The following is a 14,407-nucleotide window of genomic DNA, read 5'->3' on the forward strand; positions in this document are numbered from 1 at the left end:
GGGGATCGGTTAGTAATACATTTTTTTGCTCTCTAAGCTATTGGAGTAGTGTATAACTAATACGTTAAGTTAGTGTAAACTAGTTAAATGAATGAATTTAAAGAAACTAAATAAACCCACTGACATTACGTACGAGCAAGGAGTAGGAGTAGGCCATTCAGCCCCTCGAGCCTGCTCTGCCATTTAATAAGTTTAATCATGGCTGATCTGATAGTGATCTGAAATCTGTATCCCACCCACCCCGATAACCTATCACCCCTTGGTTACCAAGAATCTACCCACCTCTGCCTTAAAAATATTCAAAGACTTTGCTTCCACCACCCTTTCAGGAAGAGAGCTCCAAAGACACTCAGCCCTCTGAGTGAAAACATTTCACCTCATCTCTGTTTTAAATGGGCGACACCTTATTTTTAAACAGTGACCCCTGGTTCTAGATTCTGCCACAGTGGGGGAATGAGGGTCATGGGGGAGGATTGCAGTGAGACCGTGGAAAGGTCTACAGTGATTCCAGGGGGGGAGGGTGTGGGTGATGGGGGAAGGGGAAAAGGTATTTGACTGGACATCAAAGATCACAACAACCATGGCTGCAAGCAGCTATGCAGAGTCTCGAGGTCGAAATCTCAAGATGCTGCGAGGGAGTTGGGTCATCAGGGGTGGGTGGCGATGCAGGTCAGCTCAGCTGGACGACTGAAGGAGACCCCAGATTGTAGCACTTGCAATGCTAGGGCCTTGGAACAGATGAAACGGTGAAGGGCAAATGCTCAGCGTGCATAGGAGACTCCTTGCACATGGATCACAAGGGCCCTGGCAAAGACCTTTGCCTCCCTGCACATGCCTGATTCCGGGGGGCATGGGGTGACCCTTGGAAAGTGGTCGGAGGTGGGGGCAGGGTGGGGGGGTGTGGTGAACGCAGGCCTAAGGATTATTGTAAGTAAAACACATCAGAGATGATTAAAGTGCAAGTGAACCATATTTACAAAATTGTGATAAGTTTGACATTTTAAATCAAAACTTGTTAATTTTTCCTTCCCTACTCCTCCTACGTGCTCCTCTAACATCTGCAGCAGGGTGGAGGCAGCCTGCTGACCATTTTGCCCTGTTGCCTTGGGTGACCTTGGCGACCGTCCTCTGGAGACCCGAGGCCTGGTGGGCCCCAGCTTACTGTGGCTGTCCTGCTGTGGGGCAGACGCAGGGGACGAGGATGAAGGTATCACTAGTAAGGGGGTTTTGGGAGGGCCAGCCACCCTCAGGTAGTCCTGACTGGGAGGTCCCATGGGTGCCCAACTGCTGCTGCCTCTCCCTTTGGGTATTCGAAGGCCCCTGCCCGGCTCCTTGAGGGAAAGAGGCACTTGGAGGGAGGTCAGGGTGCCCTGTCCCTTCTCACATAGCCACTGCGAAAGCTTAGCCATGGATACAGCGATGGGGAGATGAGTCTTCACACATCCCTAGCAGGATCTGCTGGACCAGTTTCTCCATGGAGTCTGCCACCCTCCCCATGGAGATCTCCATGCGTGCACAGGTCGGCACTACTTCATCACCCAGCAGGCGGACAGACTCCCCTGCCTTGTGTGCCACCCTGTTGAGGGCTCCTGCCACCTTTGCCTGATGTTCCACCGCCTCTTGCTGTCTCACCAGCATCTTGTGAGCAAACCATTCCAGAGGTGCCTCATCTGACTTGGACATTATGGATGCCTCATTCCCAGCAGTCCCCTGAGTGCTGGTGAGCTTGGCTGACCCTGCTGAGGACATGTGTCCATGCAGAATGTGAGACCCTTTCTAAACTAGATCTAATACCCACCGGGATGTGTGTCCCTGGGCTGATGTGGGGGGGTTGGGGGTTGTGCAGATGACTGTTGTGATGCTTCTACAGGTGCACTTTCTTCATCTGTGGTCCTCTCCGAGCTTTCCCCATTGCTGGGCAGGACTTTGTGCTCTTCTGGCCTTCCCCTCTTCCTCCTAGCACCTGTAAGTGAGAGGAGAGGGCGAGTGACCTCTAACATGGAGGAACGCATGACCCTTAGCTTTCTATGTGACTACATTAGGCATGGGTCCTCACTGGATGGAGGCCGCTAGCCGACCTCTCTGTCCCTTGTGACCACTGCCAGCTGGGCTGACCGCTCCTGGGAGTCAGTGAGGTGTTTGAAGTGTGGCCAGCCTTTTCTCGCTTGCTCTTTCTCTCTCTCTGTCTCTCTCTCTCCCCCCACCAAATCCACCCCCCCATGCCCCCAGACAGCCTGTGAACTCTGTGTGGAAGGGTCAGGGACCCACAGTGGCCTCTCCACCTGCAGAGTAGATGGATTGTAGTGGGGCCCAGAGGCATGGCCTTACTACATTGCCACTGAGGCCCATGCCCTCTGTACCATTCAGTGAAGTTTGTGTGGGCAGTTGAGGGTTTACTGGTCTGCTTCCCAGCTGCAGGGCCGACCTCCGCTGGATGCCTTGGGCACTGACTGCCCTAGACACTGCCCCCCCTCACCCCCGCCCCCATGCTGGGTTAGTTTCCCTGCTCGGCCTTCTCCTTGCCCCTTCTGGCCTCCACCTTGTCCTGCAGGATGCCCAGGGAGGCGTCTCTAAATTTGGATGATGGAGCTACCTGTCCCCTTCGGGTCCTCTCCTCCCCAAGTGTTGGATAAGTTGATGTCCGGGCATCATGCAACCCGCCCCGTCCTGCCAAACATCGGGAAACCCACGTCTGCATAACTAATGAAGCTGGGGTCACATGATACTGCGCAAATCCCCAGTGGGCTCTGCAGCGGGAAGCATTCACCCCCCCCCCGCCCACCCCCTCCCCTGCTTCCGCCACAGGACTTAGCCCCTGAATGGAAATTTCTGCCCCAAGCATTTGAAGGATATTTTGTCTCTGAGGGACCAGGATAAGAAATATTATGAAGAGGGTATTGAAGTTTCTCATAGTGGATGGAGACCGTTGATAAGTCATAATAATTAGTAGGAGGAGGAGGAGGAGGGAGGAGGTCATTCAGCTCAGCAAGTATGCTCCACTGTTTAACAGCATTGTGGCTGATCTGGTTATGACCTGAACTCACTTTCCTGCCCTCCCCATAACCCTTGATTCACTTAGAGATCAAAATCAGCCAATTCAATGACCCAGTATCCACTGCTTTCTGGGATAGAGAATTACAAAGAGCAACGACTCTCTGGAAAAAGAAATTCCTCCACATCTCTGTCTTAACTGGGAGACTCCTTATGCTGAAAATATGCCCCTAGTTCTAGATTCCCCCGTGGAGGGGAACAACCTCTCAGTATCTACCTTGTCAATGCCCCTCAGATCACTCCATTCCTCTATACTCCCATATAAGCTATATAAGCATACATCCAGCCTGCTCAACCTTTCCTCATAAAACAACGCCTTCATCCCAGGAATCAGCCTAGTGAACCTTCACTGAACTGCTTCCAGTTTATGCATGCCCCTCCTTAAATAAGGAGGCCAAAACTGCACATGATACTCCAGGTTTGGTCTCATCAATGTCCTGTATATTTTTAAAAAGACTTCCATTCCTCCTTGCAATAAAGGCTAACATTCCATTTGCCTTCCTAATTACTTGTTGAACCTGCATACTAACTTAGTGTTTCATGTCCAAGGACACCCGGGTCCCTCTGTACTGTAGCATTATATAGTCTCTCCTTATTTATATAATATTCTGGTTTTCTATTCTTCCCACCCAAAGTGGATAACCTCACATTTTCCCACTTTATACTCCATCTGCCAAAGTTTTCCCCACTCACTTAACCTATCTATATTCCTATACAAACTCATTATGCCCTCCTTAGAACTTGCTTTCCTCCCTATCTTTGTATCATCAGCAATTTTGCCTACAATACAGTCAAGGCTGGATTTTACTGCTGGGCATGTTAAATATGAGGGGTGATAAGCCCACCACATTCCCAGTCAGTTCAGCTTGTCACCTAACCAAGTGACCAGAAAATTACGCTGCACACACCATAATATGTTTTGTGTGCGCAGGCAGGTGGGAGTGTGACGGAGTGTTGGGAGTTTGGTGAGTTGAGAGGATCTTAAATTTCTTCTAAAAATCTAATATTTATTGTAGTTAACAGTTAACATTCAACTGCAGGTACTGTTTAAATTCTAAATCTCATTCAGGGGCATTAGCAGGGAGATAGAAGCTATCCACTGGCAGCGGCTGTGGATAATTGATTAAGGAAACTAGCTTGAGCTTTTTTTCCTGTACTTGGGCTCAGCTAGTCCCTTTGTTTCAGAACGTATAAATTCAGACCTTCTAAGTGCAACCTAGCACTGAGTGTGACCTCAATGGTGTGCTTGGGAGTTTGGTGAGTTGAGGGAGTTCAGTAAGGAGGGGAGTGAGGTGCTCCTTGCTTTTTTTAACTTTTTCACCCTGTAGGAATTGGCTCTTGCTCTACTACAGGGCAAGAAGCCAGCTGCTTGGTGAGTGTCTGGTAAGTGGTCAAGGTTTATACTATTCCACTTAAATAAGGGTAATTACAAAGGAATGAAGGCAGAGTTGGCTGGAAAGACTGGGATAGGATTTTAGCAGAAAAAAAGGTTGATGAACAATGGTAGATGTTTAAGAAAATAGTTCATGACTCAACAAATATCCCAGTGAGGAAGAAGGATTCAAGGAAGGGGATAAACCAACCATGGTTACCCAAGGAAGTTAAGGATAGGATCAAATTAAAAGAAAAGACATACAATGTGGCAAAGATTAGTGGTAAGCCAGAGGATTGGGAAAGTTTTAAAAACCAGCAAAAGATGACCAAAAAAAAAATAAAAAGGGAGAGAGAGGCCAAAGTGAACATAGGCTCCTTAGAGAATGAGGAGGGGGCAATAATAATGGGGAACCAGGAAATGGCAGAGGAGTTGAATAAATACTTTGCTTCAGTCTTCACGGTAGAAGACACTAATAGCATTCCAGTACTAAATAATCAAGGGGCAAAATGGGAGGAAATAAATACAATAACTATCACCAGAGAAAAAATACTCGGGAAACTAATGGGGCTAAAGGCTGATAAGTCACCTGGACCTGATGGGTTGCATCCTAGGTCATTAAAGGAAGTAGCTACAGAAATAGTGGATGCATTGGTAGTAACCTTCCAAGAATCCTTAGATTCTGGAAAAGTCCCAGAAGATTGGAAAAAAGGGAGGGAGATAAAAGACAGGTAACTATAGGCCAGTTAGCTTAATACCTGTCATTGGGAAAAGGTTAGAGTCTTTAATAAAGGATGTCATAGCAGAGCATTTAGAAATACATAATCTAATCAAGCAGAGTCAGCATGGCTTCATGAAGGGGAAATCAGGCCTGACAAATTTATTAGAATTCTTTGAGGAGGTAACAAGCAAGATAGATAAAGGGGAACCAGTAGATGTAATATATTTGGATTTCTAAAAAGCGTTCAATAAGGTACCACACATAAGGCTACTTAATAAGATAAGAGCCCATGGTGTTAGGGGTAGTATATTAGCATGGATAGAGGATTAGCTAACTAATAGAGACAGAGAGTTGGGATAAGGGGGGCATTTTCAGAATGGCAACCTGTAACTCGTGGAGTGCCACAGGGACCAGTGCTGGGATTACAATTATTTACAATACATATCAATGACTTGGATGAGGGAAGTGAATGTACTATCGCCAAGTTTGCAGATGATACAAAAATCGGTGGGAAGGCAAGTGGTAAGGATGACAGAATCTACAGAGGGATATAGACAGGTTAAGTGAATGGGCAAAAAAGTGGCAGATAGAATATAATGTGGAAAAATGTGAGGTTATGCACTTTGGCAGGAAGAATAGAGGAGCTGAATATTATTTAAATGGAGAAAGACAGAAGAAAGCTGCAGCACAGAGGGATTTGGGGGTCCTTGTGCATGATTCACAAAAAGCTAGCTTATAAGTTCAGCAGGTAATAGGGAAGGCAAATGGAATGTTGGCCTTTATTTCAAAGGGAATGGAGTATAAAAATAGGGAAGTCTTCCTAAAACTATACAAGGCATTAGTTAGACCACACCTAGAATACTGTGAAGAGTTTTGATCCTCATATCTAAGGAAAGATATACTGGCACTTCCCTCAATTTAGTCTACTGCATTCGTTGCTCAAGATGTGGTTTCCTCTACATTGGAGAGCCCAAACGCAGACTGGGTGACCGCTTTGCGGAACACCTTCAGTCTGTCCGCAAGCATGACCCAAACCTCCCCGTCGCTTGCCATTTCAACACTCCACCCTGCTCTCATGCCCACATGTCCGTCCTTGGCCTGCTGCATTGTTCCAGTGAAGTTCAACGCAAACTGGAGGAACAGCACCTCATCTTCCGACTAGGCACTTTACAGCCTTCCGGGCTTAACATTGAGTTCAACAATTTTAGATCATGAACTCTCTCCTCCATCCCCACCCCCTTTCCGATCCCCCCCCTTTTTTCCCAATAATTTATGTAGATTTTTCTTTTCCCACCTATTTCCATTATTTTTCAATGTATTTCCATCCATTGTTTTATCTCTACCTTTTAGCCTATTTTGATCCCTTTCCTTCACCCCACCCCACCCCCACTAGGGCTATCTGTACCTTGCTCGTCCTGCTTTCTACCCTTAATTAGCACATTCCTTAGATAATATCACCACCTTCAACACCTCTTTGTCCTTTTGTCTATGACATCTTTTGGCTATCTCCACTTATCACTGGCCCTCTATCCAGCTCTACTTGTCCCACCCCCCCTTAAACCAGCTTATATTTCACCTCTTTTCTATTTTTCCTTAGTTCTGTTGAAGAGTCATACGGACTCGAAACGTTACCTGTGTTCCTCTCTGCAGATGCTGCCAGACCTGCTGAGTTTTTCCAGGTATTTTTATTTTTGTTTAAGATTCTTAAGGGGCTTGACAGGTAGATGCTGAGAGGTTGTTTCCCCTTGTGGGAGAGTCTAGGACCAGAGGGCATAATCTCAGAGTAAGGGGATGCCCATTTAAAACAGAGATGAGAAGGAATTTCTTCTCTCAGAGGTAGTGAATCTGTGGAATTCTCTACCACAGAGGGCTGTAGAGACTGAATTGTTAAGTATATTCAAGGCAGAGATAGACAGATTTTTAATCAGTAAGAGAATCAAGGGTTATGGGGAAAAGGCAGGAAAGTGGAGTTGAGGATTATCAGATCAGCCATGATCTCATTGAATGATGGAGCAGACTCGATGGGCTGAATGGCCTACTTCTGCTCCTACGTCTTATGGTGTAAGGTTTAAAATAGTACAGGAATTTGTGGTAAGATTAATAAAATACATGAAAGAAAATAAATAATTGAACAAAATAATTAAGTAATTAATTGAAACACATAAGGATGGCAGGACAGGTGATGTGTCAAGGTTGCAGCATGTGGGATCTCCTGGATAACACTGTGATCCAGGGCAAACACATCTGCAGTAAGTGTTTGTGGCTCGAGGGACTTCGGCTCAGAGTCATTGAGCTGGAGGCTGAGCTGCAGACTCTGCGACACATCAGGGAGGGGGAAAGTTACCTGGACGCTTTATACCAGGAGGCAGTCACACCACTTAGGATAGGGTCTTCTGATTTGGTCAGTGGCCAGGGACAGGAGGGTGTGACTGTGAGTGAAGCAGGTAAGGGGACTCAGAGGGCGGGATTGCAGGAGCGTAAGCCTCTGCAATTGTCCAATAGGGTTTGGGGTTCTCTCAGCTTGTTTGGATGAGAGTGGGGGGCTGCAGGATGGATGAGCAAACTGGCTATGGCACCGTGGTACAGAAAGCTATCCAAATGGGGGGAGCAAAAAGGAATGTGGTGGTAGTATGGGACAGTATAGTCAGGGGGATCGACACTGTTCTCTCTAGCAAAGAGCAAGACTCCAGACGGCTTTGCTACCTGCCTAGTGCCAGGGTTCGGGACATCTGCTCAGGGCTGGAGTGTAACTTGCAGTGGGAGGGGCAAGATCTAGTAGTCGTGATCCATGTAGGTACCAACAACGTAGGCAGGGTGAGGAAAGAGGCTCTGCATAGTCAGTATGACAAGCTAGGCGCCAAAGTAAGAAGCAGAACCTCAAAGGTAATAATCTCTGAATTATTATCTGAGCTACGTGCAAATTGGCAGAGGACAAATAAGATTAGAGAAATGAATGCGTGTCTCAAGGACTGGTGTAGGAGAAGTGGGTTTCGATTTGTGGGGCACCAGCACCAGTATTGGGGAAAGCGGGGGCTGTACTGTTGGGATGGTTTACACCTGAATCGTGCTGGGGCTGGTGTCTTCGAGAGCCTTATAACTAGCGAAGTAGAGAGGATTTTAAATTTAATAGTGGGGGCAAGAGATCAAATTTGGCAAGATGTAGTAAGCCAAAGAGCAGAGACAAGGCAAGGGAGGAAAGTATTAATATGGGAAATGATAAAGAGACGGTGACAGGAATGGACAGAGGGTACAAATCTAAGAGTAAAACAGCAGATAAGGCTAGATGCTGCAAAACAATAAAAGGACAAAACTAAAGGTTTTGCATATAAACGCAAGTAGTATTCAAAACAAAACAGATGAACTGATAGCGCAAATAGAAATAAATAAATACGATCTGATAGCCATTACAGAGACATGGCCACAGGATTACATTGATTGGGACTTGAATATTAAAGGGTGTGTGACATTTAGGAAGGACAGGAAGTTAGGAAAAGGCGGAAAGGTGGTTCTGTCAATTAATGATGGTATTAGCACATTTGAGAGGGATGACCCAAGCTCAGGAAACCAGGATGTAGAAGCAGTTTGGGTTGAGATGAGGAATGATAAAGGCAAGAAGTTACTTGTGGGAGTGGTGTACCGGCCCCTAATAGTAACTGCACGGTAGGACAGCGTATAAAGGAAGAAATAACGAGAGCTTTTCGGAAAGGCACAGCAATAATCCTGGAAGATTTTAATCTAAATATAGACGGGAAAATTCAGATGGGCAAAGGTAGCATAGATGAAGAGTTCATAGAATGTTTTTGAGAGAGTTTCTTAGAACAGCACGTTCTGGAGCGGACCAGAGAGCAGGCTGTACTAGGCCTGGTATTGATCAAAGAGATAGGATTAATTGATAACGTCCTAATGAAGGGTAGCAGCGATCATAACATGGTTGAATTTTACATTTGTTTTGAGGGAGAGACGAGTGCATCCAAGACTAGTATTTTAAACTAAATAAGGGCAATTATGAGGCAATGAAAGCAGAGCTAGCTAAAGTGAACTGACGATTGAGGTTAAGGGATAAGTTAATACAGGTTCAGTGGCAGACATTTAAAGGGATATTTCAAAATACACAGAATAGATACGTTCCAATGAGAAAGAAAAATTCCAAGGGGAGGGCCCACCATCCGTGGTTAACTAAAAAAGTTAAAGATAGTATTAAACGTAAAGAAAAAGCATATAATTGTGCAAAGATGGGTGGCAGGTCAGAAGGCTAGAAAGAATATAAAGAACAGCAAAGAATGACAAAAAGATTAAACGAGGGAAAAATCAGAGTACGAGAGAAAGCTAGCTATTGACAAAGACATAGTAAGAGTTTCTATGGATGTTTAAATAAGAAGAGTTAACAAAGTGAGTGTTGGTCCTATAGAAAGTGCGCCTGGGGAATTGATAATGGAAAGTATGGAGATGGCAGATGAATTAGACAGGTATTTTGCTTTGGTCTTCATTATAGAGGACACAAGTAACATCCCAAAAATAGCTGTAAATCAAGAAATTGAAGGGAGGGAGGAACTCGGGGAAAATTACAATCACCAGGGAAATGGTAGTGAGCAAATTGTTGGGGCTGCGGGCTGACAAATCCCCAGGTCCTAATGGACTTCACCCTTCAGGCCTAGAAAGAAGTGACTAGTGAGAAAGTTGCTGCATTGGTTTTAATTTTCCAAAATTCCCTAGTTTGAGGAAAGGTTCCATTAGATTGGAAGATAGAAAATGTAACCCCTTTATTCAAAATGTGAGGGAGACAGAAAGCAGGAAACTACAGTCCAGTTAGCCTAACATCTGTCATATGGAAAATGTTAGAAGCTATTATTAAACATGTTATAGCAGGGCACATAGAAAAATTCAAGGTAATCGGGCAGAGTCAACATGGTTTTGTGAAAGGGAAATCATGTTTGACCAATTTCTTGGAGTTCTTTAAAGGAATCACATGCGCTGTGGACAAAGGGGAACCGGTGGATGTGCTGTACTTAGATTTCCAGAAGGTATTTGATAAAGTGTCACATCACAGGTTATTGCAGAAAATAAAAGCTCATGGTGTAGGGGGTAACATAATGACATGGATAGAAGATTGGCTGGCTAACAGGAAGCAGAGAGTGGGCATTAATTGGTCTTCTTCAGGTTGGCAAGATGTAACTAGTGGTGTGTCAGTGGGATCAGTGCTGGGGCCTCAACTTTTTACAATTTATATAAATCACTTTGATGAAGGGACCGAAGGTATGGTTGCTAAATTTGCTGATGACACAAAGATAGGTAGGAAAGTAAATTGTGAAGAGGACATAAGGAGGCTGCAAGGTACATAAGTTAAGTGGGTGAGCAAAGATTTGGCAAATCAAGTATTATGTGGGCAAATGTGAAATTGTCCATTTTGGCAGGAAGAATAAAAAAGAATCTTATTATCTAAATGGTGAGAGATTGCAGAGCTCTGGGATTCAGAGAGACCTGAATGTCCTAGTGCATGAATCACAGAAGGCTAATATACAGGTACAGCAGGTGATTAGGAAAGCTAATAGAATGTTACCATTTATTGTGAGGGAAATTGAACACAAAAATAGGGAGGTTATGCTTCAGTTATACAGGGCACTGGTGAGACTACGTCTGGAGTATTGTGTACAGTATTGGTCACCTTATTTAAGGAAGGATGTAAATGCGTTAGAAGCGGTTCAGAGAAGACCTGCTAGACTAATGGCAGGAATGGGTGAGTTGTCTTATGAGGAAAGGTTGGACATGTTAGGCTTATATCCGTTGGAGTTTAGAAGAGTAAGAGGTGACTTGATTGAAACATATAAGATCCTGAGGGGTCTTGACAGGGTGGATGTGGAGAGGATGTTTCCTCTTGTGGGAGAATCTAGAACTAGGGGTCACTGTTTAAAACAAAGGGTCGCCCATTTAAGGCAGGGATGAGAATTTTTTCTCTCAGAGTTGTGAGTCTTTGGAACTCTCTTCCTCAAAAGACAGTGGGAGCAGAGTCTTTGAATATTTTTAAGCAGACGGGGATAGATTCTTGATAGGCAAAGTGGTGAAAGGTTATCGGGGGAAGGCAGGAATGTGGTGTATAGGTTACAACCCAATCAGCCATGACCTTATTGAATGGTGGAGCAGGCTCAAGGGGCCAAGTGGCCTACTCCTGATCCCAATTCATATCTTTTTTATACACGTGTTTGAAAGGCAAGAAAGAAGGAGATGTTATCCGGGGGTGGAGAGGTGGCCTGTGCTCACAGGGAGCATCCCCCAACTAAGATGTTACACCTGCACGCACTTTGTTCCTCCCCGCCTGGCCTTCAAAATCCACCCCCAATCTCCTTGCCCCTACCCCTCCCTGATTCCTCCCCACCCTAAAAGCCTGGGATTTACCTGGATCCAGGATCCACTGAAGTTCTGCTTGGGCAGTCCCAGCAGTGCTTGTTGCTCAGTTCTGATACTGCTGAGACTGCTAGAGTTGCCAATCAGCTTGGCTGGAAGTTCCACTCTCAAATTGTTTAGCTCACCAGCAGCATCAGCTACCAGCCAACTCCTGCAATGGAGGAGTGGACAATACGCTCCCCCACCCCGCCCTGTGAAGTCCAGCTCTTGGTCCCTTCATCCAAGTCATTTGTCCTCCTCCTTCTTCAGGTTCCATGGTTTCACTGGATTGGTCCATGATTATGCTTGGCAAAATACTGCAGTGATTTGCTGTTACCTTCTGCAGTATGGCTGACCAGGAAACTCTCCCGCTCTTACTGCCTGCCATCTAGTATATTGAAAGGATTTACAGGCTGACAATCAACCTGGAGCTCCCTCCCTAACAGCACTGTGGGTGTGCCCACCACATGGATTGCAGCGGTTCAAGAAGGCAGCTCACCACCACCTTCCCAAGGGCAATTAGAGATGGGCAATAAGTGCTGGCCCAGCCAGCAACGCCCACACCCCGTGAATGAATAAAACAAAATAAATGTACTTTCTGTGGTCATCAAGTCCTGGAGTGGGACATGAACCCAGAGGTAGGGACACTACCACCGCACTACAAGATCCCTCAATTATTAATGTAGCTTGTAAATAGCTGAGGCCCCAGCACTGATCCACTAGTTATAATTTGCCAATCTGAAAATAATCAATTTATCCTGATTTTCTGTTTCCTGTTAGTTAGCCAATTGTCTAGTCATGCTAATATATTACCCTCAACACTATGAGCTCTTATCTTGTGTAGTAACATTTGTGTGGCACTATATCAATTGTGTTTTGGAAATCCAAATATACTACATCTACTAGCTCCTCTTTATCTACCCTGATTGTCACATCCTCAAATAACTCTAATAAATTAGTCAAACACAATTTTGCTTTCATAAAAACTTGTTGCCTAATTGCATTCTGATTTTCTAAATATCCTTATGGCACATCCTTAATAATGGATTTCAGCATTTTCCCAATGACAGATGTTAGACTAACTGGCCTATAGGTTCCTCCTTTTTGTTTCCCTTCTTTCTTGAATAGTGGTGTTACATTAGTGGTTTTCCAATCCTTTGGGACCTTTCTAGAATCTAGTGAGTTTTGGAAGATTGCAACCAATGCATCCAATTTCTTTGCAGCTAATTACTTTAAGGTCCCAGGATGCAGGCCATCAAATCCAGTGAACTTGTCAACTTTTAGTCCCATTAATTTTCCAAGTATTATTTTCTCTAGTGATAGAGATTGTTAAGTTCCTCTCTCTTTTTATCCATGGATTTTTAAACTATTCTTAGGATACTTTTAGTGCCTACTACCCAAGCCTGGATATTGACCAGGTCTTCAAGCAGTCTATGTCCAAATGCAGCAAGACCTGAACAATATCCAGGCTTGGGCTGACAAGTGGCAAGTAACATTCACGCCACACAAGTACCAGGCAATGACCATCTCCATCCATCACCCCTTGATGTTCAATGGCATTACCGTCAGTGAATCCCCCACTATCAACATCCTGGGGGTTACCATTGATCAGAAACTGAGCTGGACTAGCCATATAAATACTGTGGTTGTAAGAGCAGGTCAGAGGCTAGTAACCCTGTGATGTGTAACTCACCTCCTAACTCCCCAAAGCCTGTCCACCATCTACAATGCACAAGTCAGGAGTGTGATAGAATACTCTCCTCTTGCCTGGATGAGTGCAGCTCCCACAACGCTCAAGAAGCTTGACACATTCTAAGACAAAGCAGCCCATTTGATTGGCACCACATCCAAAAACATTCACTCCCTGCACCAATGACGCACAGTAGCAGCAGTGTGTACTATCTACAAAATGCACTGCAGGAATTCACCAAGCCTCCTTAGACAGCACCTTCCAAACCCATGACCACTACCATCTAGAAGGACAAGGGCAGCAGATAGATGGGAACATCACCACCTGGAAGTTCCCCTCTGAGCCACACATCATCTTGACTTGGAAATATATTGCCGTTCCTTCACTGTTGCTGGGTCAAAATCTTGGAACTCCTTCCCTAACAGCACTGTGGGTGCACCCACACCACATGGACTGCAGCGGTTCAAGAAGACAACGCACCACCACCTTCTCAAGGGCAATTAGGGATGGGCAATAAATGCTGGCCCGGCCAATGAAGCCCACATCCCATGAATGAATAAAAAAAAATACCCTGAAGACAGATACAAAATATTTGTTCCAAGTCACTGCCATTTCCTAGTTTCCCATTATTAATTGCACAGTCTCATCCTCTAAGGGACCAATGTTTACTTTAGCTACTTTTTTTTTGCATACTTGGAGAGCTCTTACTGTCTATTTTCATTTTTCTTGCAAATTTACTCTCATATTCTAACTTCTCCCTTTTTAATAGTGTTTAGTCATCCTTTGCTGGTTTTGAAAATGTTCTCAGTGTTCTGGTCTACCAGTAACCTTTGCAGAATTGTACACCTTTTCTTTCAATTTGACACCATCCTTAACCTCCTTAGTTAGCCACGTATGGCGTATCCTTCTCACTGAGTTTTTCTTTCTCAATAGTATATATCTTTGATATATTTATATAATTTACTTGGACAACCTAGCAGCATCACATAAAACTAGAAGCATTCCATCTTCACTGCCTAAGATCTATTTGCAACATCAGGTGGCAGGACACAGAGGCTGTTGCAAAATGTTGCATACCTGGTGTTGAGAACATGCTCATCAGAGCTCAGTTTCACTGGGTCAGTTATGTGGTTCACATGGAGGATTCCCACATAATGAAGGCAGAACTGTACAGCCAGCTGAGCACAGGAACCCA

The sequence above is a fragment of the Cetorhinus maximus genome, chromosome 5 (assembly GCF_964194155.1).
Source record: "Cetorhinus maximus chromosome 5, sCetMax3.hap1.1, whole genome shotgun sequence".
NCBI lineage: Eukaryota > Metazoa > Chordata > Chondrichthyes > Lamniformes > Cetorhinidae > Cetorhinus > Cetorhinus maximus.